Source organism: Pituophis catenifer, unplaced genomic scaffold (genome assembly GCF_029215685.1).
Source record: "Pituophis catenifer annectens isolate HBS135680 unplaced genomic scaffold, rPitCat1.0.hap2 SCAF_2, whole genome shotgun sequence".
Taxonomy (NCBI): domain Eukaryota; kingdom Metazoa; phylum Chordata; class Lepidosauria; order Squamata; family Colubridae; genus Pituophis; species Pituophis catenifer.
The window spans coordinates 245743681-245768145 of record NW_027256882.1 but is presented as its reverse complement, the minus strand read 5'-3'; the positions used below and the strand labels follow the sequence as shown (position 1 = coordinate 245768145).

The window sequence follows — 24465 nt, the reverse complement described above, 5'->3', positions numbered from 1 at the left end:
TGCTTTATAAATGATAATCAACTTATTGAATTGCATCTAGAAGCCTATAAGAAACCTAACAAATAGAGTTGGGTATACCATCTTGCACTCATTGTTATCCACACACCTGCATTCTGGATCAGTTATAATTTCTGGAGCTGACCAAGGCATCCATGATTGTGAACAGGGCCTGCAATTACCACATAAGGAAGACTTGTTCACAGACCCCATTCAGCAAGAGATATTAAGCTAAGCAGCCCTCCAAATAGCATACCAGTAAGAACAAGGAGAGTGAAACCTTATCCAGAATTAAATATGAAAAACTTCCAAACTCAAGGGCCCCTAAAACCTGCAACTCCTCAATTTTGCTTGGTTGAGTTGAAGCCTGATTATCTCCATCTGCCTCCAAAAGAATATTGATGTCATCAATTTATCAGTCTAGGGTAGTTATAACTAAGTATTGTCAATGTAGTGATGATACTTAACTGCGGACTCGTGGCCTGAGTTGGCTGTTGTTTATGCCTGGTGTAAAGCATAAACCTTAACATTTATTAATATGTAATAACATATGAAATACATTTTATTAAAAAGAAATAAAGTTAGCTTTGCAAAGAGGAATAAGTTTTGTTGTTGCTGTTGCTGTTGTAATGCTTTTGTTCCAATTCTGTTGAATGTGATTTCCTTTCAGGAACATAAAAATTCAATTTATTTGTGCTATTGTTCTTTAATGAAAGTCTTCTTTTCTAAGCATCATGGAGTCTATTGAAATGCTGTTGGTTTCTTCATGCATCTTGATTTCTGTAGGAAAGTAATTCTGGGAAATTGCTAATGATACACTTTCTACTATTGGAAATAAGGAACTAGTATATTCTTTGGCAATATATTGTAGCACTGAAGGATATATTCAGAAGCATTGTACTATTGCCAATGGTTCATAATCCTAAACTTTGTTCTGTTTTGTACTTACTTTATGGACATTTATAAAATACTCAAGGAATGTAAAATTATCTAAGTCCTTTTAGCAAGACTATACCATGGATTTTTATGAAAGCAGAGTTTTTAAAATAAACTTTGATAAAGCAGGGATGCCAATACTGAATAGAGACTTTTTGTATCTATTTTCCTCTAGTCAAAAATCTGCACATAAGCCATTTATTTCCAAAGATGAATAAAATCCCCAAATATTTCTGAAAGTTTCGCTCAAAAAAGCATAGATTGGGAAGTTTTGTGATTTTTTTAAAAAAATATACATAGAGGTATAAGAAAGAAATTATGACAATGAAATTCACATTTTAAAATTCTGAGTGGAAGAAGTTGCATTAGGACAGGATACCAAGACATTTGCCTAAAGAAGGCAGGGGTGAAATGCTCTGAAATCTGCTACCAGTTTGCTTTGTGCGCATGTGCACCACAGGTGCTAAGAAGTCTTTTCTGAGTCTGCAAAGGTAAGTAGATCAGCAAGGGCGGGGAAATAGCTGTGCTGCACGATTGAGATTTGCTAGAAAGTAGGATTTCCTGCTTTCTAGAGACTATAAATCATGTGGCAAAGCTGATTGTCGCACAGCTGATTGTCGGAACTTTTTAAAAAACTTTTTAAAGCATTTTTTAACTACCAGTTCCGGCAAACCAGTAGTAAAAAAATGCTTAAAAAGTTTTTTTAAAAAAAGTTCACACTATCAGCTGTGTAACAATCAGCTGTGCTTTTTTTAGCATTTTTTTACTACCGATTCCAACGAACTGATAGCATTTTTTACTACCAGTTCGGGCAAACTGGCCCGAACCGATAGCATTTCACCCTTGAAAGAAGATACATCATGGAAATTGGAGTGGAAAATCACACGCGTTGGAAAAGAAGTTAGGATCATCAAAAGCATAAAATATTGAGGAAAATTGAAAATAATAAAATAGATTTAGATCTTTCTTTAACATGAATTTATTTAAAATACAGATTGGATTTTCTAAAACAGCAGAATAGAATGTTTTCTAATTCAGACAATTTGATGTACAATGTACTTGATTTATAATCACTTCTATTGGTCCTCTTATCAGTGAGACTGAATAAGAATAATACATAGAATGTCCAATATCTTTTGCAGATCAAATATGCTTAGTTTTTTTTTTAAGCAAAATCATCTTAGGAGAATTTAGATTTACCATGTGATTCACTGTTTACAGAGTATAAAGGATTTTAAAATAAATATGCATATAGCAGAATATACATTTCCCCTGGACCGATTGTTGCACCCAGGTTATACTTTACAGAAATTTTAATGTAGCAACTTCAGATAAACTATCTATTCAAAATGATTGTTACATATTTACTGCATTAGTTGGCATTCCAATCTTGAGTTTATGAATAAGCCTTAATGCATATCTTTAGCTCAGTTTATATATTAACTAGTCTGCTGGAATCAAATAATATATCAGCTTCATTGAATTTGAGAAATATACTGTAGTGGATATTTGATGTTTGGTTGGTATATCATTTGGATTTATGTAGCCAACTATGTTTTTAAAAATGAAGATATTAGATTTTAGAAATTTTGCATGTCAGAAGCAGCAAAAATCACCCATTTCCTTTAGAAACATTTCAATCTTTTTTTAAAAAAAAATTCTTATAAATTATTCCTATTTACAGTATTTGCTTTAAAAATTGTTTTACAGCATGCACTCATTGTATGACTAGTATAATCACATACTATTTCTTTTTTAAAAAAATCTTAATGAATATTTATTTATTGTGCAATAGGAAAGGTAGGATTATCTTTTCCCAAAGGAAATTCAAGGTATCACAGCAAAATTTCTTCGTGTGAATCTTGCCTAATTTCCTGTATGTTGATCAAGATCTGCATTCAGAGAGTTCTATAGATTAATATGGATACACTATATATAATAAATAGACACAGATCACAACTATTTTATTCTTTGTATGGGCAATACTCTAAAACATAAATAGTATTTCAATAATGAAATTTACATTATGATGAAAGACATTTGATAAATCCTGTGTGAGCATTTATTTTGTACTAATAGTTGTGGGCATTTGTAACAGAAGTTATTTTGTAAGAATCACAAGTTTAATGCAGCAATTTTTAGATCAGATTCATAAAGCGAATGATGAACAAAAGATAATTATGTTATTCATTTAATTAATGCTGAAAATATCAATAGTCTAGAACAGTAGTTCTCAACCTTCCTAATGCCATGACCCTTTAATACAGTTCCTCATGGTGACCCCCAACTATAACATTATTCCTAAAACCATTGAAAATATGTGTTTTCCGATGGTCTTAGGCGACCCCTGTGAAAGGGTCGTTCGACCCCCAAAGGGATCGTGATCCACAGGTTGAGAACCACTGGTCTAGAACAAGGGTGTCAACCTCAAGGCCCGCGGGCCAAATCTGGCCCGCGGGATGCTTAGATCTGGCCTGCAGGGCTGGCCTGGAAACAGCAAAGGACCAACCAGTGGTGCCTCTGTCAGTGAAAATGGAGCTGTGTGTGTGTGTGTGTGTGTGTGTGTGTGTGTGTGTGTGTGTGTGTGTGTGTGTGCGCGGCCCCCCCATGCCCCGTTTTTGGCTGTGATGCCTTCCTGCAGCCCTCTGCCAGGAAAACGGAGCTTAGGCCTCCCCAAGCTCCATTTTTGCTGGCAGAGGGCTATCAAAACAAACTAAAAACAAAACAAAAGTGGAAATGTTTCCCTTTTTGCATTTGAGCATGCAAGAAGGGACAGGAAAGGAGAAAGTGAAAGAGGAAAGACAAAGAAAAAGAAGGGAAGATGGGAAGAGAGCAAGGAAAGAAAAATAAGGAAAGAGGGGAAGGAAGAAGAAAGGAGAATGAAGAGGGAAGAAAAAAGAAGGGAAGGAAGGAAGGAAGGAAGGAAGGAAGGAAGGAAGGAAGGAAGGAAGGAAGGAAGGAAGGAAGGAAGGGAGCGTCTCAGGGAAGTCCTGCCTTAGCACTTGACCACCACAGGTGCCCCCGACATGAGTCCCGTGTCACACCCACCATGGCCACGCCCACCATGGCCACAGCCATGATGGCTACACACCCCAGCCTTCCAAGGTCAAACACAACCCTGATGCCACCCTCAATGAAATCGAGTTTGACACCCCTGATCTAGAACAATTAAGTTTAATACTAGAGACCTATATTTCTTAAATGATCTTGATAGAAACATTATCCATTATTTGGCCTTATTCATTGTCACATATTCTGATTAAAAAAAAAGTTGAACTATATTTTTCTCAAGGAATCCTTACCAAAAGAAATGGTGTTGAACAATTTTTTTAAAAAAGGACTGAAAACAGAACATCTATTTTCACTTAGTTACCTTATGCAATGTGACTAATCTGATATACTTTAGAAGTTAATCAAATTTAAACTACTACAATCATTTGAAAACCACAGTATCTGCTGCTATGGCAAATCATCAACCATTTCATCCATACCGACTAATAATCCACACATTACTATATAGATCAGTATAATAATCATAAACTTATTTGCTTATGAACAGCTTTGTTCTGTTGTTCATAATAAAGCAAACCAATGCCAGCAACTTACAATCTGAAAAGACACAAAAGTTGTTCACTGTGCAGGACCCAATTTATTTCATTAAAAATAATCTTAAACATTAAATACCCGTGAGTGGAATTGAAAATGCTTGCTTATATAACAACTGACTATTGTCTAAAAGACAGAGCCAAAGAGTCCTTCCTTCCTTCCTTCCTTCCTTCCTTCCTTCCTTCCTTCCTTCCTTCCTTCCTTCCTTCCTTCCTTCCTTCCTTCCTCCCTCCCTCCCTCCCTCCCTCCCTCCCTCCCTCCCTCCTGTCTGTATTAAAAGAGGGATTTGCAGGACCATATAGTCAATAGAACTCTTATATTCCAAATGGACCCTGTTACAAATGAAATGTATTTGAATGAAGCAGAGGCAAACAACCTTCTATGGACAACCCAATCAATCTTTCAAGATATACTCTCTGTGTCTCTTGCCTTCTTATTAATCTCCTAAACATATCTTTTAAAGAAAGATATCTCTTACATCTATTCAAACAGCCCAATTTATTCTGCTGAAGCCAAAGCATACACATTCTATATGTATTGCCCTATGATTAATCACAACAATCAGTAATAATATTCAGAGCAATTTATTCTATACGGAAAAGAATAGCTTGCTTCAATTTAAAAGTGAGCTTGCAAGTTTGTTTCTGCAGATTAGTCCCACTATATTTGAAGGATAGGGTTAGGGAATAGGATAGCAGTATTTGGTTATGAGCTGGATCATACTGAATACTTTTAAGGTTCAATTAAACTATTGGGCTTACTTTCCTCTTTAAAATAATTGGAATTAAATTAAAAGTGATTTAATTTTACCTAATTATCTCTTATTTAAAAACACCTTACACCTACATTGTGTAAATATACAATTTATATAAGTATAATCAGATATCAGATTGTGTAAGTATAATCAGATATACATTTAATCACAATTAAACTGGTACAGAGATGATGATTGGAAATAATTCTAAATTGTTCCATGTTTCTTTCTTTGGATGTTCCTTCTAACGTTTCCTACAGATGTCAACAGCATCTTCCACAAGGGCGGTATCCAGCTTTTTCTGAGCACTTCTTTTATATTTGCCCTTACCTTTGACTCAGTGGTAGGTTTCAAATTTTTTTACTACTGGTTCTGTGGGTGTGGCTTGGTGGGTGTGGCATGACTTGGTGGGTGTGGCTTGGTGGGTGTGGCAGGGGAAAGTTACTGCAAAATCCCAATTTCCTCCCAATCAGCTGGGACTCAGGAGGCAGAGAATAGGTGGGGGTAGGGCCAGTCAGATATGGTATTTACCGGTTTTCCGAACTATTCAATATTTCTGCTACTGGTTCTCCAGAACTGGTCAGAACCTGCTGAAACCCACCTCTGCTTTGACTGCTCTTTTGGTGTGTCTTCCTCATCACTTCATTATCCAGATTATACAGGAAATCATCGGGTTCTAATATCTGCTGCCTGTGGGCAATGAAAAACTCACTGAGGTTGTCTTCATTGGTGTGTGATGCGGGCAGAAGGCATTTCTCAAGAGGCCTCAAGGGACATTCAAACTGCTGCCATCATGAGAGATTAAGCTCTCATTCTTTAGAGTCTGCTCAGTGTCTGGTTATTGGTAGAAAATCTTTTGATTCTGAAGAATGTGAGCATGCCATATTTTTTTTTCTTCCAAGCAGAATAGGAAAAAAGCTGGCTAGATGCCAAACCTTGCCCTTCTGCCTCTTCTCTAGCACTGAATTCTACAGTGATATATTGTAATTCTAATTCTAATGATAACTGAAAGCTCTTCCAGCGTATAGTCGGGCATTATAATTATAGCAGTGCTCCATTGGATTCTTATAATATTGTCCACCTAGGAGCCTTAGCACATTCTGTATCATTATGACTATGTTCCCCTCTGTCATCTGTGGCTGGGAAGTATGGGGGGGCAGGGGCACCAGAGTTGATAGACTATTTGTCAAGTTTCTTTTCTAATAGCGATTTGACAAAGCTGAAAATAAATTAGGAGTCTCTCCTTCAAATCTAGCTTTCTTTTCTTAGTCCTCTATCTTTCTGCCTGTTCACTTCATTGGAGAAAATAATGCTTAGTTTTCAAAGTTATTGTAATGGTTACAGATAGATAACATACATAAAGCACTTAAGAGTACTTAAAATGACTAGAAAGCGATTTATTATTTATTTATGTAACCTACTGGCTCCTTATAGCTGAAAGCATTGCTACTATATGATTAATTTAAAGGGCATATCAGTTGCCAGAATTTTAAATACAGAAACTGATGTTTTTATCAATACAAACTTAGTTGATTGATTTTAGAATTCTGTTGTTAGATTTGGTTGGAATGCCAAGGCAAATTATTTAAGTATAGGGGAAAGTGAACATTTCACAATAATTATTAATTCTCCATTGAATTGTAACAGACATTTAAAAAAAGCTTGTAAATTGAATTGTAAGTAAGAAAATAAATTGCAAATATTTGGGGTTAATTTTTACTAAGTATCATTTGGAGAGATTGTCATTTTCTGTAGTTTTGAAGGTACACTTGCCAGTCGGGAAAATTAAAATATTTATTGAACATCATGATCTTCCATCATGACCTTGATGACTTCATCCTATATCAAATACCACCTGTTTATTTTACCAATTCCCCAAAAGAACTGAGTTATTTTTTTAATCCATTTTTTTTCTGTTAAAACTGGTAGCATATTGCCATATCTTTTCTCCAAAATTCTGAATAAATATCAGTTTAAATTTTGAGATGAACAAATCTCCCAAGTTTAAGTTTATTTTGTTCAGGTTTGTGTTCAAGGATTAACCAATATTTATTTGAATTTCTTTTGAATTTTTCAAGGTCATTTTTAGAAAAAGATACATCCAGAAGCTGTAATAATATTTTATCTTATCAGTATGAGATGAAAACAAATAGGATTTTTTAGTTTCAAGAGTTTATTTTCTTCTACAAATTTTTTAAATACGTATCTTTTACGTTAATAGTAGGGATCAAAAAAGTGCAATACAGCAGTTTTCAAAATACTTTAGTGAAAAGCTCAAGCCATATGGAACCAATGAAGAAAATATAATATTTTAAACACTTAACATTTTTTACCTACTTTCTTCCTGGGGATGATATTGAAAAATAACCAGCGGCTTGAACATATGGCTTGATCATATGCTTCCTTTCACCATTGGGTTTCAGATTTGCTAGGAGGGTTGGCATAGCTGGTTGACAGGTTTGGCTCCTTCAGAAAAGATTGCTTTTACCACTGTCTTTGGTTGAATTTTAGGCACCACTCATCTTTTCTGGATAAGACTCTGAAGAATTATTATTGACTTACTTTTCTGGAATGACATAAAAAGCATGGCAAGTTAGCATGTGTGGCCTATTTTGGGCAGGTTAAAAAAAATCAAAAATAATTTGCTATGCATAGTTATGTACTGAAGACTACTATGTAAGAGTAATAATTAATCTGAACATTATTTTTAAGAAAAAAATCCATCTATGCTTCAAAAGTAATATAGAAGATTTAATACTTTGCTTACGCTAATGCAGCTTGTATTCACTAAGAGTTAAAAATATTTTTATATTATTCCAAATCACAGTTTGTTTAACTGTGGATTAATGAGTAAGCCAGAATGATATGATTCACACATCATAGTAAAACATAAATTATAATTAAGAAATTACAACAACTGATCTGTACATTCTTTAAACCAAAAACAAATTAATCAGATTGATATTTAATGTGATCTCTGAATCAAGCCACAAAATGCCTTTCCCCCCAACTATAGTGGGGGAAAGTAAAATTAGTTTAGTTTAGTTTAACTTTATTAAGCAATTCTTTTTGTACTATATACAAGGCTATACAAGCAATTAATAATAAGAAAAGCAAAATGGTGATGAATCAATTGAAGAAAGCAAGTCCTTGACCAATAAAACTATCAAAGTCCCAACACTAGCCAATTAAAATCATTTGAGATTAAAATCAGCTTGTTTAAATAAGAAACTTTGTCCAAATAATTTAAAATACTATTCTGTTGGTAGAATTTTCTAACATTTGCATCAGTGATTAGGTAAAGGTAAAGATTCCCCTTGCACATATATGCTAGTCGTTCCTGACTCTAGGGGGCGGTGCTCATCTCCATTTCAAAGCCAAAGAGTCAGCGCTGTCCAAAGACGTCTCCATGGTTATGTGGCTGGCATGACTCAATGCCAAAGGCATACGGAACGCTGTTACCTTCCCACCAAAGGTGGTCCCTATTTTTCTACTTGCATTTTTTGCGTGCTTTCAAACTGCTAGGTTGGCAGAAGCTGGGACAAGAAATGGGAGCTCATCCCGTTACATGGCACTAGGGATTCGAACCGCTGAACCACCGACCTTTCTATCGACAAGCTCAGTGTCTTAGCCACTGAGCCACCATGTCCCTTTAGTGATTATATAACATATAAAGATAAGATTTTGATGCCTGATTTTCGTGTTATTTGGGATTTTTAATCTGCAGGTATTTTTGCATGTTTCAGAAAATTCATGTACAGTAGATTTTGTCCTATCATTTTTCTTATCCACTTGCTTTTAATGTTATTGCATGACTGTGACATTTGATTATTTTATAATGAGAGAGTTATAATAATTTATAACATTGTAATTCTGAGCTCCTTAATAAGTACAATAATTTGCAAAATTAATAAACAGGATTGTCTATAATTATTTTAGTGGATTTTTCATAAACATGAGTACTATTATAGTCCATAATTTCAGATATTTAAAAGCATCTTCATAAGAGCACCATGCAGTACTACCATATATGCATGACAGATACACAATTGTTTAATCTAAGGCTTACTCTCTGATATACAATTTATTTCAGAAAATGTTAAAATATTAAAATGCAGTAGCAATTAGTATAGGCCTATATACTATATACTATATATGTATAATGTGTGTATATCATTTATATATTCAGTTGCCAGTAATGGTAACTGAATGTATAAATGGAAATATAACCCATCCCAAAGAATACAGTATCTCCTTGATATCAATAAAAGCAAATAATGTTTTCTCAATAAAAAATGAAAACTTCTAAAAGGTAAAAGGAAAGGGAAAGATGAGAAATAAGAATTAGAAAAAATTTCAGAACTCTTGAAAAGAGAAGTAGCAACTATTATCTATCTCAAAAACATTGATTTTATTCACCTGCTCTCGATGTATTTGTTTCCATCCAGTAGCCCTGTCATTCACAAAATTCTCAGTCTCAGCACTACAGTCACAGTCTACAAGGTTAGAAACTCTTTCCAATTCATCTAATTAGTGGGAGCTGTGATTCTCTAGTATGGCTCCCTATCTGAGGTTTCAAGCCTCCAGGAGTTTTATTTATTGCTGTGACACTGAACCATTGTGATGATTGGCTCCACTGTTAGCTTTACAAAACTTTCATTTTATTGCATGTTATTTATTTCTAGATGCAATTACTATCCATTTTTCTATTTTTAAACTGCCATGTGTTAATGGCTTAATTGGCAACGTGTGGCATATAAATAAACAAAACCAACCAACCAATCCAGATGGAGAGAAAAGTTTTTTGTTGTCGCACATTGGACATCAACAAAGCAACGCTGATTGCATTCTCCCAATTTTAACAAGTTAACGAAAACTTCCCTCAGTACTGCACTTGTAATTTGCATGTATAGTTTACAGTATCAGTAGCATAAGCCCCTCACCAATCAGATGCAAAGGTGATTGTTCTTTGTCTCTAGCGGTAAAGCAGGAATCCACAAGGACTCTATCAGAAACTGTGTCTTTGACCCAAGTATTCCATTCACCTTGCCCAATCAAACCATCCAGTCCAGTTGGAACACGAGTGGTTTTACTGGTATGCTGTTTTTCCCCCCTGCCTTAATTCAATTAGCAGAAAAATTCAATCACAGCACCTAGTACAGTCCAGAAGACTTAAAACAATGCTGCTATAAATGGCAAGGTTTTTTTTACCTCTATATCATGAAATAAAAAACCAATGGGTTTTTTTTGGGGGGGGGGAGTTCCAAGCATTCAATTTTAGGCTTTGATTGTTTTGAATCAAAATGTTTTATGTACAATTCATATTTGATGAATTTTGATCCTTATGCAAATATAGTCTTCTGGACTATGTTAATATTGGCAATACTTTTGTATCACTATTTTTATTATTTTATACTAACCAGATCATACCGTATTTTTCGGAGTATAAGACGCACCTTAGTTTTTGGGGAGGAAAATAAGAAAAAAGCTGATTGGCAGGTGGGTCAGCCTCCTGGAATACCCCCAATCAACTGTTCCCAGAGGTGAATTTTAGCAACATGTTCCTTGGTGCCTTGCTTTTTTTTCTGCGTCTGAAACTTCTGAAACTGTTTCAGAAAAAAAACTTTTCTTCCTGCCTGTGAAAGCCTCGAAACAGAGCTTCAGAAAAAAAAAGCCTCTGAAGCTCTGTTTGTGGGCTTCTTTTCTGAAGCTCTGTTTGGAGGCTTTTTTTCTGGAGCTCTGTATGGGGGCTTCTTTTCTGAAGCTTTGTTTCTGATACTTTTTTCAGCCTTTGAAACCATTTGAGAAGCTGGGTGGGGCTACATTTGGAGTATAAGAGTCATCCAGATTTTCACCCTCTTTTTTGGGGGGAAAAGGTGTGTCTTATACTCTGAAAAATATGGTACTTGGATATAATCTGGAAATAAATTCTGTACAAAGAAATATGTGAGATGTTTATGCTTATCTCCCTTCTGCATCTAGAATCATACATGTACCCACGCAACAGTGCTGCATGCATGATTTCCATTTATTTGATATATAGATGCAGCAAGGGTGACATGTCTGGTTCAAGATAGAAGACAATGTGTGTGGTGACCAAACAGATCCTTGATAATCTCCAGAAGAATAAGGCAGTTATCTGAGTGTGAAACATGATGTTTTTTCCTCAGTTAGAATGTTATCAAATAGTTGTTCCAGAACATTGCTGTAAATCATAGTAGGAATGAGTATCTACTAGTCAAAAGATGAAAATATTGGCAAAAAGATGTCAATTGTTTAAATATATAAATATATATTTTCAAGGTAAGCTTTTTTCTTCACCACTAATACTCATTCCTCTTTTATTTTAACTGCAGTACTGTGTAAATAGTTGCTGAGGCCTTAGAATCAGATGACAATGCTGTTTCATTGTTTCCAATCCTTATAAAGTAGTATTTACAAGATTTATCAATCTATATTTACAGAATTGTTTTCCCTAAAGATTTCTTAAAGGAAAAATAGATACGCTTCAAGAATTTGAAATAAAATTGCTGCTTCCACCACCTATATGTATTCTGCCAATAAAAACACGCTATCTTTTGTTTTAATGATCTGCCACTGAACAAAATATATTTCTGGCAAGATCAGTTTCTTTTTCTCTCAAGGGAACAGAATGGAACTGCTTGCAACGTGAATAATACTGACAAACATGCACAAAGGGAATATCGCACTGACTGCTTATTTCTCTTAAAAACTCTGTCCCTGATTGTATGGCATATTTATTTTAATTAATGGAACCCAGACCTTAAAAATGTCAAATATCCAAATGAACATAAGAATGGCTCTGCTGGATAAGGATAAGGATAATTTTATTTCTATACCATCCCTCTCCCGAAGGACTCGGGGCGGTGTACAGCCAGGTAAAAACACAATACAAATATCACAATTTAAATTTAAAAAATTATTAAAAATATTACATTTAAGGCCAATTAACTAAAAAACCCAAAAATTTAAGAATTCCAAATTTAAAACTCAATTTATGAAGCTGGCCCTGCCTGTCGGAAGAGCAGGGTCTTAAGAGCCCAGCGGAAAACTCAGAGGTCAGATATCTTATGTATGTCTGGGGGCAGTTCATTCCAAAGGGCAGGGGCTCCCACAGAGAAGGCTCTCCCCTGGGTGTCGCCAGCCGACATAATTTGGCCGACGGCACCCTGAGGAGTCGGATAAGAGCCATCTAGACTGGCCTACTGGGTCATACAAGCCAACCAGAGACATCTCAGAAACTGTCAAGATAGGCTTTGGTAGTTCTCCCACTGTTGCTCTACAACTGAAACATGCTGCTCATAATAATGGTCAATAATAGCCTCTTAGTTTATAGGCAAATATGCTATATAGAGCTTCTTAGTTGTACAAATATAATTTCACTGACCTTGTACTGCAAAAATAAGATATTATGTAAATCCATATTATATTTAAGTGAAACAAGTATTTGCTTGTTTGTTTGCATACAGCAAAGAAGGTTTTTATATAAAAAAAAAAGCATTAACAAAATGGCATGGCATGGAGCTGAGTTATTGAAGGACTCTTTCTCTCTGATTGTGTCTACTCAATTCATCAGATCTGATGGGAAAGGCAAACTACAGGTCTTTCCCATTATGGTGTTTGTTGGTCCCCCCCCCACACCTCCAGGATTAGAATAGCTGTAACTCTAATGGCTTTTCAGATGACTCTGAAGACCCAGTTCGGATACTAGGCATGAGTTCAGAATATGCAACAAAACTTGTGGGAAGCTGAAGTTGCTCATGTTTGGGATTGTTTTTATCTTGTTTGCTGATTTGTATTTACTGTGATATTATGGTTATTTTATGTTTTTAATGACTTGTTAGCAATCCTAATGTGAAATGGGTAACCATATAAATTGAAATAAATAAATATATAATGCTAACATTAGTTTTATGACCAGAAAGAGAAAGAAGGATACCTGAAACAGGTATGCTACTCTGGACATTTCCTGCTTTTACCCTTTAATCAAACAATTGTGTTTATCTGACTCAGGTGCAAAACTTCTACTTCTATTCTAAAAGGATTAAAACATTTTCATTTAACAAAAAAGAAGAGGTTTGGATGTAATCTTTCTATACACATTATGACAAGCCATTGATGGCAAGGTTTTAACAAAACTTGACTGTTCTAAGAAGAGCTTCCAGTTCAGGGTAGGCTTGATAACATTCTGATAATATACAATATTTTTAATTGATATAATTATTTTTAAAAAGGTAGTAACTAGTCCTGTTGATGTAGTCTGTATCAAGTTGCTAAAGGATATTTTGAGTTGTCTTTTTTTTGCCTGGAATGACGTGTTCTACTTAACCCACAAAACACATGTTATTATATACTGTATCATGTGTAGTTTGGTTTAAATTAATAACCTTGTAATAACTTTCATTTTAAATATGCCACTCTCTCATAAATAAAAAAAAAACTTCCATTCTTAATATCATTAATTAAAATGTGAGTGTGATATAATGCTGTAGTCTACTTTATTCATTACTGTGTATGGTACATTGCTGCAAGTTATAGTGGATGCAAGTGAGTCACAATAATAATTTTGATATCAGGACTGGAGTTTTACATTGTGTGCTGATTCCTTTATATATCTTAGAATAAGGATTCTAAAAACGTTCTCAAGCAGTATATTTCATTCTATCATTGATTCTGTCACAAATATATAAACATCTAGCCAACAGTTTAGTATTCATATAAAATGTATAGGCTACTGTTCTTCTCTGATGGGGTATCCTTCAAAATGCTCACTATGCAAATCATAATTACATGCTGGGGAAAACAGATTTATCAGAGGCACGCGAGGAGGTTAAATGATATGCATTGTGCTGTAAGGCGGGGATCCCCAACTCCCAACCCTCGGTCCATGGACCAAAACTGGACTGTGGCATGGCAGAAACTGGGCCATGCAAACAAGCAAAGCCCCATCCATGGGATGCAGGCAATGCATGAAACCACACCCCCTCCGGTCCGCGGAAAAACCTCTCTCCATGGAAATGGTCCCTGGTGTCCAAAAAGTTGGGGGCTGCTAGTGTAAGCTATACCTATTTATACAGACATTGAAACATTATATACCTATATGAAAGAAACCGGATTTCTATAATATTTCCAAATGTTCCTTCCATCATTTTAAATAAAGCATTGGTTCCTATGGATGATTTGACTCTCATGTATATTACTTTGGTTATCAGGTGGAATAAGGAACTATAACATTCATTGCCTCTTTTGTTTCCATTTAAAATCTATTATTGACCCCAGAGAAACTCTGGAAATTATTAGATCCTTCAGTGTTCGTGTATTGGATTCAACACTTGTTCTTAATGCTACAAGACTTAAATGGAAACTATTGGTTGACGATATAACTAAGATTATAATTGTAAAGTTTACATTGTGGGATAATCTGAGATTATAAAAATAGCCAATAAATCTATTTGGAGATAATTAGGACTTTTCAAAACATGGCTATTTTTAAAAGGGAGCATGATTTACATAACAGTACTTCTTGTACTTCTTGGCAGTTTATTCAGTTAAAGTTATTTGAAGCCTATTTATTTCCATGGTCATTAGTTCCTTTGTGCATATTGAACACCTCAGAGAATTAGTGAGCACTGAATACAACCAACTTGCTGTTGAAAACACAATTATAAGAGAATTTGGGTTTGTTCTATTATTGGAATAATTGGGCTAGATATCCATAGGACTGTAAACATGACTTTTGATCAAGAATTTCTCAAATTATACAGATAGGCAGTATATATTCTGTTTATCTATATTTTTAGTATATGGATTTGTCAAAACATTACGAACTATGGACTATTTGTAGAAGGGGTAGGGTCAAAATAATAATTATTGGGTGATGAATCTATATTTGACTTATAGCAATGAATTGCTGATTGCTGATATTTGTGATTTGTCAATATAATCAAGAAGAACATCTTTAACAATCTTGTTAAATTTTATGGTCTTTCCTTCCTTCCTTCCTTTCCATTAATTTCAATGTTTTTATTAATTCTTGTAATTGATCATTTTTGTTTTTTGGTACTAAATACTTGGAGGCATTTTTTTTTTAAAAAAATCTTCAATTAAAATCAGGAGATAGGCAGATCAAATTCCTTGTTGAATGCTATTTTGGGCTATCAACAGTTTCTACAGAGACTTTAGGAAGCTTTGCAAAGTAACTCCCAAAATTACATGCCCATATAAATCTTACATTTGTCAGGCATTATAAATATATGCTTATTCCTTCTTTCAATGAACTGGCAATGCCTCAAAATTCTCAGACATACTGGCAGTGGAAACAAAGCCTATTTTCTGAAAAGTTAGGCAAATTTGCTTAAAAGACCTATGGCTAAAGCCAGTTTTTATTTCCTAAAGTTACCTATGGGATCCATTACTGTAAATAACATTCATAATAAGGATGCTATATGCTGAAGGCTGGTCAGTTTCCCTTTTAATCTCATTTTAAGTAACAGAATCTAACAGAAATAAAACCATGGATATCCAGAATCTCATGGATATGACATTCTTTACTCTTGATATAAAAGTTGCAAATATTTATTTATTAAAAAGTTTAGGATATTTGGGGAGAGAAATCAAATTACAATTTGAAAAATGCATGCTTTTCCCCCACACTCCTTAAACTTTCATATTGATACTTATTTTAAATAGACACATTTGGAATAATGCATTTCCTTCATCCCTTCTACTGTACAGCCTGATTTTCTTTAGCTCTGTACAGCTTCTTCACGTGTCCTGCCTCTGAATAGAGAAGTTTGAGGCTAAAGGTGGGAATTATGGCTTCATAACAGCTATTACTTATTTATCCGTGTTTAAATGTATTGTTGAATGTATAGAATTTATGCCAACTGAACATTTCACATTGTTAGTTCTGCAGCATTGCTCAAGGATAGACTAAAGTTTGATAGAAATGCCACACAAATACTGTTTTTATAGGCAGGCAAGTAATTTAATATTTAGAAATATATTCTGACATGCAATTGATGCCACGGTGAGAAGTAGAATGAGCTGAACTACAATGTTCTGGTAAAGCAATTTTCAACCTCCCTTGTAAACCACAATGAAAGCTTCAAGAAATCATTAAAAGTCAGTATTATTATATAGTATTTTATATACAACAGTACACTCAGGCAAAATAACTTTTCCTTCTATTTTTCTTCAAAATTCGTTATGGGGCCATTACCAAATGAAAAATACTGTTCTTGTGTCTGGTTAATGATTAGAGCAAAATACACAGTAAGCATGGAGACATATGAACTAAGGCTTAGTAAAGTAATCACAAGATGTTGATAACTTCAACTTCTGCTTCCCTCTTTAATGTTGTTTTTCTTTTAAAATCTATTTTTTTCTTGACTTAACTACTGCAACAAGATAATAGGGTTTGGATAATAGTTGAGATAATTAAGTTTCTACACTTCTGTTTAAATTAATTAAAATCACTTTACTATATATATATATATATATATATATATATATATATATATATATATATATATCAGGAGTGGGTTCTACTTACCTTTACTACCGGTTTGCAACAGGATCGCATGCACAGATCGCCGATGACGACATCCGGGACAGTGGGCGGGGCCTCCCACCGGTTTTACTAGTGGTTCTTGCGAACTGGTTGGAACCGGAGGCAACCCACCACTGATATATATATATAATATATAATAAATATATATAATATATTTATTATATTATATTAGCAGATCACAATCGAGGTGAGCAAATGCTTTTAGAAATCAGAATATCTTAAGAAAAGTTTTGTCTAGATTCTCCGTTGCTGTCTTTATATTTTACAGTAAAAGATTTCTTTTTCCGAAGAGCAAAGAAAGATTCTTTCAGGCTAATTTTCCTAATTAATATTAATAATTTATCAATCCTATATTGAACTCTTATCTTTTCCTTTTTGCCCAATATATTTTAAAACATATTATTTCTTCTGTTTGTAAGTGTTTTTGTAGGCATGACTGTGCATTTCCTAGACTGATATAAATAAGTTTATATTTGGCATACATATCTATTAATTAATACTCAATTTTCTCCTGAGATGATAAAAATCTCTCTGTGAACCTTTGATGATTTATCCAACTCTGGTAACTAGAACTCTGCTTTGGAGCAGAAACTATAGCCTATTTTTATGAGGTTAATGAAAAAAAATCTACACACACACACACACACACACACACACACACACACACACACGAGATATGCATTTGGATTTACTTATTTTAGTAGAAAATACTGTTCATCATCTTTAATAAACTGGATTATATTAGCATTATATACACAAAAATGTAAAGTCACAACTGTCAGTTCTTTAGCTGGTGTTGGCCTTCATATGCACTGAATTTTTCCCATGAACCTAGGATGTTGTAATGTATTGCCATAGTACATGTGGGAAGCCAAGCCAGGGATGAAATCCAGCAGGTTCTGATAGGTTCTGGAGAACTGGTAGCGGAAATTTTGAGCAGTTTGGGGAACCGGCAAATACCACCTCTGTCTGGCCCCAGAGTGGGGTGGGAATGGAGATTTTGCGGTATCCTTCCCCCAGGAGTGGGGAGGAATGAGGATTTTGCAGTATCCTTCCCCTGGAGTGGGGTGGGAATGGAGATTTTACAGTATCCTTCCCCTGCAACGCCCACCACACCACACCTATCAAGCCACGCTCACAGAACCGGTAGTAAAAAAAAATTGGATTTCACCACTGATCCAAGCATTAGTTAAATGTAAAAGGCCACACTGCTGGAGAATCTCCTTGGACTGGTCTACTATCAGCAAGGTAGAAAATTATAAAGAAATTGATGGACATTTCAAACTGCACCCAAAAACCTGATAACATCACAGGTGGTTATCAAATAGATGCAATTTGATTAAAGTGACCGATGTCAATCTGTATGTGAGCTTCTTTATTTTGAACCAACTGTAATTTCTAAATGCTCTTCAAATGCAGCCCTTATATGATGCACTGCAGAAGACTAATCTCATAATAAGAACACTGTAGTCATATCCTTCTACTCCAGGAAGGGCCACATATACCAGCTGAAGCTGGATAAAGGTCCTTTGGTTACTGTAGAGCTTTCGCATGCCCATTCAGTAATAGCCCTGAATCCAGGAGGACCCTCAAATTGCAGACATGGCATCCTCTTGAGAAACTTTGAAGTCTGCAGAGACCTGCAATGAACGGTAATTGTATCTTAATAGGATATGACTTCAGCCTGATTTGTCCCATCCAGATCTCATCCATCCATCCAGGCTTTGAATAGCAGGACAAGATTTCCAGATGGATCTAGTGTGGAAATATAAAGTTGAGGACTATTAGCATATTGATGGTGGTGCCTCCTGGACTGCCAGATCTTTCCATATATATTAAAGATCAAAAAGTAGAAAACTAACAGCTCTACCACTCCAAGATCAAGGATAAGGCCTATCTGAGGTACTTCCTCAAATTAGTTTCTTGGAACAAATTCAAGTCCTGCTTATCTAACTGTTGCCTTGCTAGTGGCTCTTCATCCTGTCCTTCAAGGCCATCCCTATGCCCTCTACAAGGGACAACTTCTATGAAATTCAACAAGTAAGAAGCTACTAGCCTGTGGCATGTGTGCCGGAAGTGGTACGCAGTCATCTCTCCAGGCACGGCAGCATCGCCCATTGCTTTTTTGGGTTCCAGTGTGCACATGCGTGCCAGCCAGGTGGTCTTTGTGTGTGCGGGAGTACTGGAAACTGGAAGAACAGCTCCCCGGCGTGCACATGTGTGCCAGGAAGCTGAGCTTCTGGTTTTTGTCGTACACATGTGCACCAACCAGCTGGTCTTTGTGCGTGCATGTGCACCAGAAACTGGAAGGCCAGGTGGCCAGTGCACATGTGTTTCCGGAGCTCCCACACATCTTCCGGTTTCTGGTGCTCCCCCCCTACATGCCAGGGGTGGGTTCTAATTTTTTTTACTACCAGTTCTGTGGGCGTGGCTTATTTTGTGGGTGTAGCTTGGAGGTCATGTGACTAGGTGGGCGTGGCTACCTGGTCAGAGTCATTTCTGGAAGGTCCTCGCACTTACGACCAGTCCTCACACTTACAACCCGACTCATTTGTTTGCTTTTAACACTGATCAGCTGTAGGACTGCCCTTTGAAGACCCGCGGCAAGAGTTTAAACAGTTTTTTCCCTCTAGTCATCAGCTGGGACTCATGGGGCAGCAATAGATTGGGGGTGGGACCAAATAAAAGGCAAGAATAACGTGGGGGGGTGGGAGGGGAGGAGAACAGGTTCGGTGACGTCATATCGTCACCGCTACCGGCTCGGCCGAACCGGACCAAACTGGGAGGAACCCACCACTGCTACATGCGCTCCCATTTCGGCACTCGGTGCCGAAAAGGTTTGCCAACACTGTACTAGGCTGACTTCTCTCCCAACTACTGTAGCATAGAGCTGCTGAACTGAAGTAGGAACAGTGTTCCCAATACAGTGTTTTAATTCCCAAACTTAATTGGGGTCCTGAAGATTATTGTGTATCAAATACATCCAGAAGGTCTAATAAGATCAAGAGCGTGCAGGACCCCATCAAGGTCCTAATATGGACATCCACTAGAGTGGGGCTTCTCAACATTTTTGTGTCAATAAATAATGATAGTTAATAAATGTCAACTTTAATTACAATCTTAAAAAAAATAGTAAAGACAATATAATCAAATCACTATTTGAACAAAACAGACCATTGAGCTACAGTAAATAAAAAGTACTATAGTATTTCTTTTATCTTTTGAATGATTATTCTTCATATGAACTAGCTAGTTATTGGGATTTTAAACAAATAGTTTTAAAAATATGTAGGTAAGGGTAGTAGTTATTCTTGCTCTGAATAAATTTAGCTGAGCCTTAAATATATATGCACTTTTAAAAATGTCCTATTAAGTATAAACCTGTATTTATACTTCAAGCACTAAAATGTAACCTTTTAAATGCAGAAGTTCGTATTATGCCACAAATTATTAAAAATCTATTTCTCTTTGAATCATGCAAGATAGAACATATCAGAGCTAAAATGACTATGTTGAATTAGTAATGAGCCTGAGCAAATGCTAGAAACTACTTCTAAACTGACAATCATTTAACAGTGTCATCTCTTGAAGTTGACAGCTCTGACACTTACACAGAACACTGCAGGTTTTGTTCTTCTAAATAACATTATCATGAACTAATAGCCAAAAGACAGGATGAGACAAAATATATCAATTCATTATTTAATGGCATCATTTTCTTATACTGAAGTATACTACTTGGTATACAAATAGAGTGCTACAGCTTGAATATGCTAGTCCTATAGCCAGATTGGTTGTGATGGTAAGGCTTTAGGCTGGAAATGGGGAGACCTTGAATTCTAGATCCATCTTAGGCCCAAAGCCAGCTGGGTGATCTTGGGCTAGTCACTTTCTTTTGCGTCTAGGAAGAAAACAATGGCATATCACTTCTAAAAGGAGGTGTGGTGGCACAGTGGTTAGAAAGCAGAACTGCAGGCTACTTTTGCTGACAGCCGGCTGCCAGAAGTTTGGCAATTCGAATCTCACCAGGCTCAAGGTTGACTTAGCTTTCCATCCTTCCAAGGTGGGTAAAATGAAGACCCAGATTGTTGGAGAAAATATGCTGACTCTGTAAACCGCTTAGAGAGGGCTGTAAAAGCACTGTGAAGCAGTATATAAGTCTAAGTGCTATTGCTATTGCTAAAAAAAAAAAAAAAAAAAAACTGCCAAGAAAACTGCAAACACTTGTCCAGGCAGCCTCCAAGAATCAGACACGATTAAATGGAACGGGGAAAAAATGCATAGTCCTTTAATTATAACCACAATTGGGATCAAAATTTCAAGGTGGTTATTAAGTGATTCATGCATGATTTTGTGATTTTATATGCCTTTTTTTCCCAATGGTTGTAAAGTGAATAACTTCAGTTAAATGAATCACATGGTTCTTAAGCGAATCCAGCTTTGTCCATTGACTTGGCTTGTTGGAATCCAGCTGAGAAAGTCGCAAATGGCATCACCTGACTGCAACAGTCATAAACAAATGCTGGTTGCCAAGCACCTGGATTTGGTCATGTGACCTTTGGGAAGTTGTGACAATCATAAGTGTGAGGCTCCGTTGTAAGTCACTTTTTTCAGTGCTACTGTATCTTTGAATGGTTGCTAAATGAATGATTGTAAACCAAGGACTACATGTCCTTAATCTCAACTACTGTATAATGTAGATAATGCATTCAAGGCTATTTTCATATTCAAAGCATAATGTTATAAAGAATATATACAAACCCAGGAGCTGTGACAGGTTTACCACGTTAGAAGTTGCCCCTCCCAAATCTGTTAGCATACAAATGCATAGATGCTGTTACTTAAGCGTACCCAGGAATTAGACAAATTGCAAAGGAGCATACATTGAAAATAGGCATTTATTTTTATAAATCCTTTTATAACTCTAATGTATGTTTTTATAATGTCAGTTTCCAAATAAGAATCATAAATAGTATGCTGTATTTCAGTTTTATAGAACTAATACAAACAATGAAGGTATTGTAGGAGGAGAGATGTGCCAGTAGACCTTAGCCGAAAATCAGAAAAAGCTTGATGATGATACACTCCTGCTATCTCAGAAGAAATAAGGCAGAAATAAATGCCAGTCAGATTTCTTATCATAAATCATTATATGAAGAGGTAGAAGTCTCACAAAATATCATTTATGCTAGCCATATAACTAAGATATCCTCTTTAAATATTTGCACAGTTATAGAATATTTTAAATATTATTTCAACTGACACTTTCTAATATGCATTCCAAATCAGTCTCTAAAAATTCTGGTTAATATATTTAGTCTTATCTGTCTTCAGTTAAATACAAATGGCTCTGGAAATTGCAGGCTTGCTGTTGCTATAGCTTCAAACACAATTGATATTTCTTATTTTCTGCCTTTGCCTTGAAGAACCTTTTGTAATTTTAATCTTTTCAGCCAAGACTGGAAATATGCCAGAACTCTTGCTTCTAAGACTTCCATAATATGATAGTGATGTCTACAAATGTATGTGGTTTTTTTCTTGCTTCAGTTCAAGTCTTGCACCAAAGAATTTGAATACTGTATTTTTCTAGTCCATCGAAGTATAATATAGTTTTACTTTTACTACTTTTGTTATTATTATTATTTTGTATTTTATTTATTGTTATGTTTGGTTGTACAGTTAGCCAGTTGTTTATACTTGATTTTGACTTTTTATCCACAAACATAGTCCTTTCCCCAGGACGTGAGATTGGGCTGTTGTTTTATGGTATTAAAGATATAGAATTCTTACAGGCTCTAAATTGCTCCAAGGAAAGCTGCCTTTTGCAATTGACTGATTTTGATTTTGTCAATACCAATGTTGTTTAACTGGTGCTCCAGATGTTTTGCATCCAAGACACCAATATTATTAGTCTTACCTTTGCTTTCTTTTGCCACAATTGTTCTATTTCCATTTCCAGGTCTTTGTATTTTGTGATTTTTCTTCATTTTTCTATTCTGCTTCATTTTCTATTCTCCAGGTATTGCTACATACACTATCCAGACTTTTTTGTCCTTCTTATCAACAATTGTAAAATCTGGGATGTTATGTGTTAGGTGCTTTACCTGTTTGAATTTTAAAGTCTCAAAGCAATTTAGCTTCTTCATTTGCTATTATTTTATAGTCCCACCAGTTCTTTCAATGCACCATTGTAGCTACTTTTCATGCCATTGTTTCTAGCCAGTCTGTACAATCTTCATGCGGAAGCTAATTAGGTGATCCATTGTTTTTTTCAGCTTTTTTGCAGACGTGTTTTTTTTCCTGTTGCTGCCTTCTCAATTCTGACTTTGTATGCATTTGTTCATAAGGCTTCGTCTTGTGCAGCCAGAAATACAGTAGCTCCTCTGTTTCTTTCTGCAACTTTCCTACTCTTAGCCATTGCCAAGGCTTGTTATTATTTGCTTTGCTTGCTTTTTTTTTTTTTTTTTAATGTTCTGGCCATGTAATACTTTGTCTTCTTATGTCTCTTTTCTGTCTTTCATTTGATCTTTCTTCTAGGCTACTTCGGTCTCTCCAGTATGAAATAAACCTTCATGGTATACTAGCTGCAGTGCATCTTCTTCACTGTCTTCCAATGCTCCTTTTTCTTCTTCAAATCTCTGGTGTACTGGCAACATTCTACACCCATCTATTTCCTTGATAAGTAGCATCTGACAACATTGCTACATGGATAAAGGGCATGACCCATTATTATTTTCTGGTATTCTTCTCCAAGGCTTTTAGTTCAGATGTTAATTGTGAATATTTCCTTTTTTAAGTTTAAGTTTTAAGTCTTTTTAAGTCTCATAATGTATTCATTTCTAGCCTTATTCTTGACTTTAGTGTTCTTGACGTTGTCAGCATGATGGATGTCCAGGTATTTGTAGGGAACATCTTTACCCAGACTTTTGAGGTTATTTCAATAGGGCATCTTGATTCCTTCAGTTGTCACTATTTTATTTTTCCCCTGTGGCTCATTTATCCAGTCCAAACTCCATTGTAATATCTTGGTTGTATATATGGACAGTGTTTAGCAGTGTTTAGTATTTCAGATTCTATTTTCCATACAGTTTCAGATCATCCATGTAAAGATAATGGAGTAGGCTAACAGATGTTTTTGATATTTGATAGCCGTGGCCTGAATTATTCAGTATTATTAATAAAGGAATCTGTGCAATGACAAGCAGCAGTGGTGATATTCAGGTATTCAGTTATAACTACAGCTGTGCTGTACCTTAGCTGGTTTATTTCTTGCAGTGCTTAGATTTGATATTACACTATTGGCATATTTTAATGCTTGTGCTAGCTGTTTCTTTGGGTTAGGGTTAGGGCAAGGGTCAGCAACCTGTGGCTCTGGAGCCGCATGTGGCTCTTTCACCCCTCTGCTGTGGCTCCCTGTCACTCAAAATATGCGTCACAACCGCCCACGTGCAACACTCACCAGCACACGATTTATTGAGCTTTTCAACCCCTGGTAAGCCAACCATGGATAAATCCAAGAAAAGAAAAGTTTAAGAAGAAAACAGAACGTTTAATTCAACTACATATGCTAGTTTTGTAG

The 24465-nt window shown here is 35.6% G+C and overlaps 1 long non-coding RNA gene across 1 annotated transcript in view; it reads right to left on the bottom strand.

Moving 5' to 3' along the window:
• LOC139311316 (uncharacterized) overlaps positions 1-24465 on the bottom strand; it is a 199628-nt gene that overhangs the window by 166482 nt on the left and 8681 nt on the right. Inside the window, exon 2 of the long non-coding RNA XR_011599930.1 lies at positions 7631-7859. This is a non-coding gene — a long non-coding RNA (uncharacterized lncRNA). The remainder of the gene's footprint in view (positions 1-7630; positions 7860-24465) is intronic.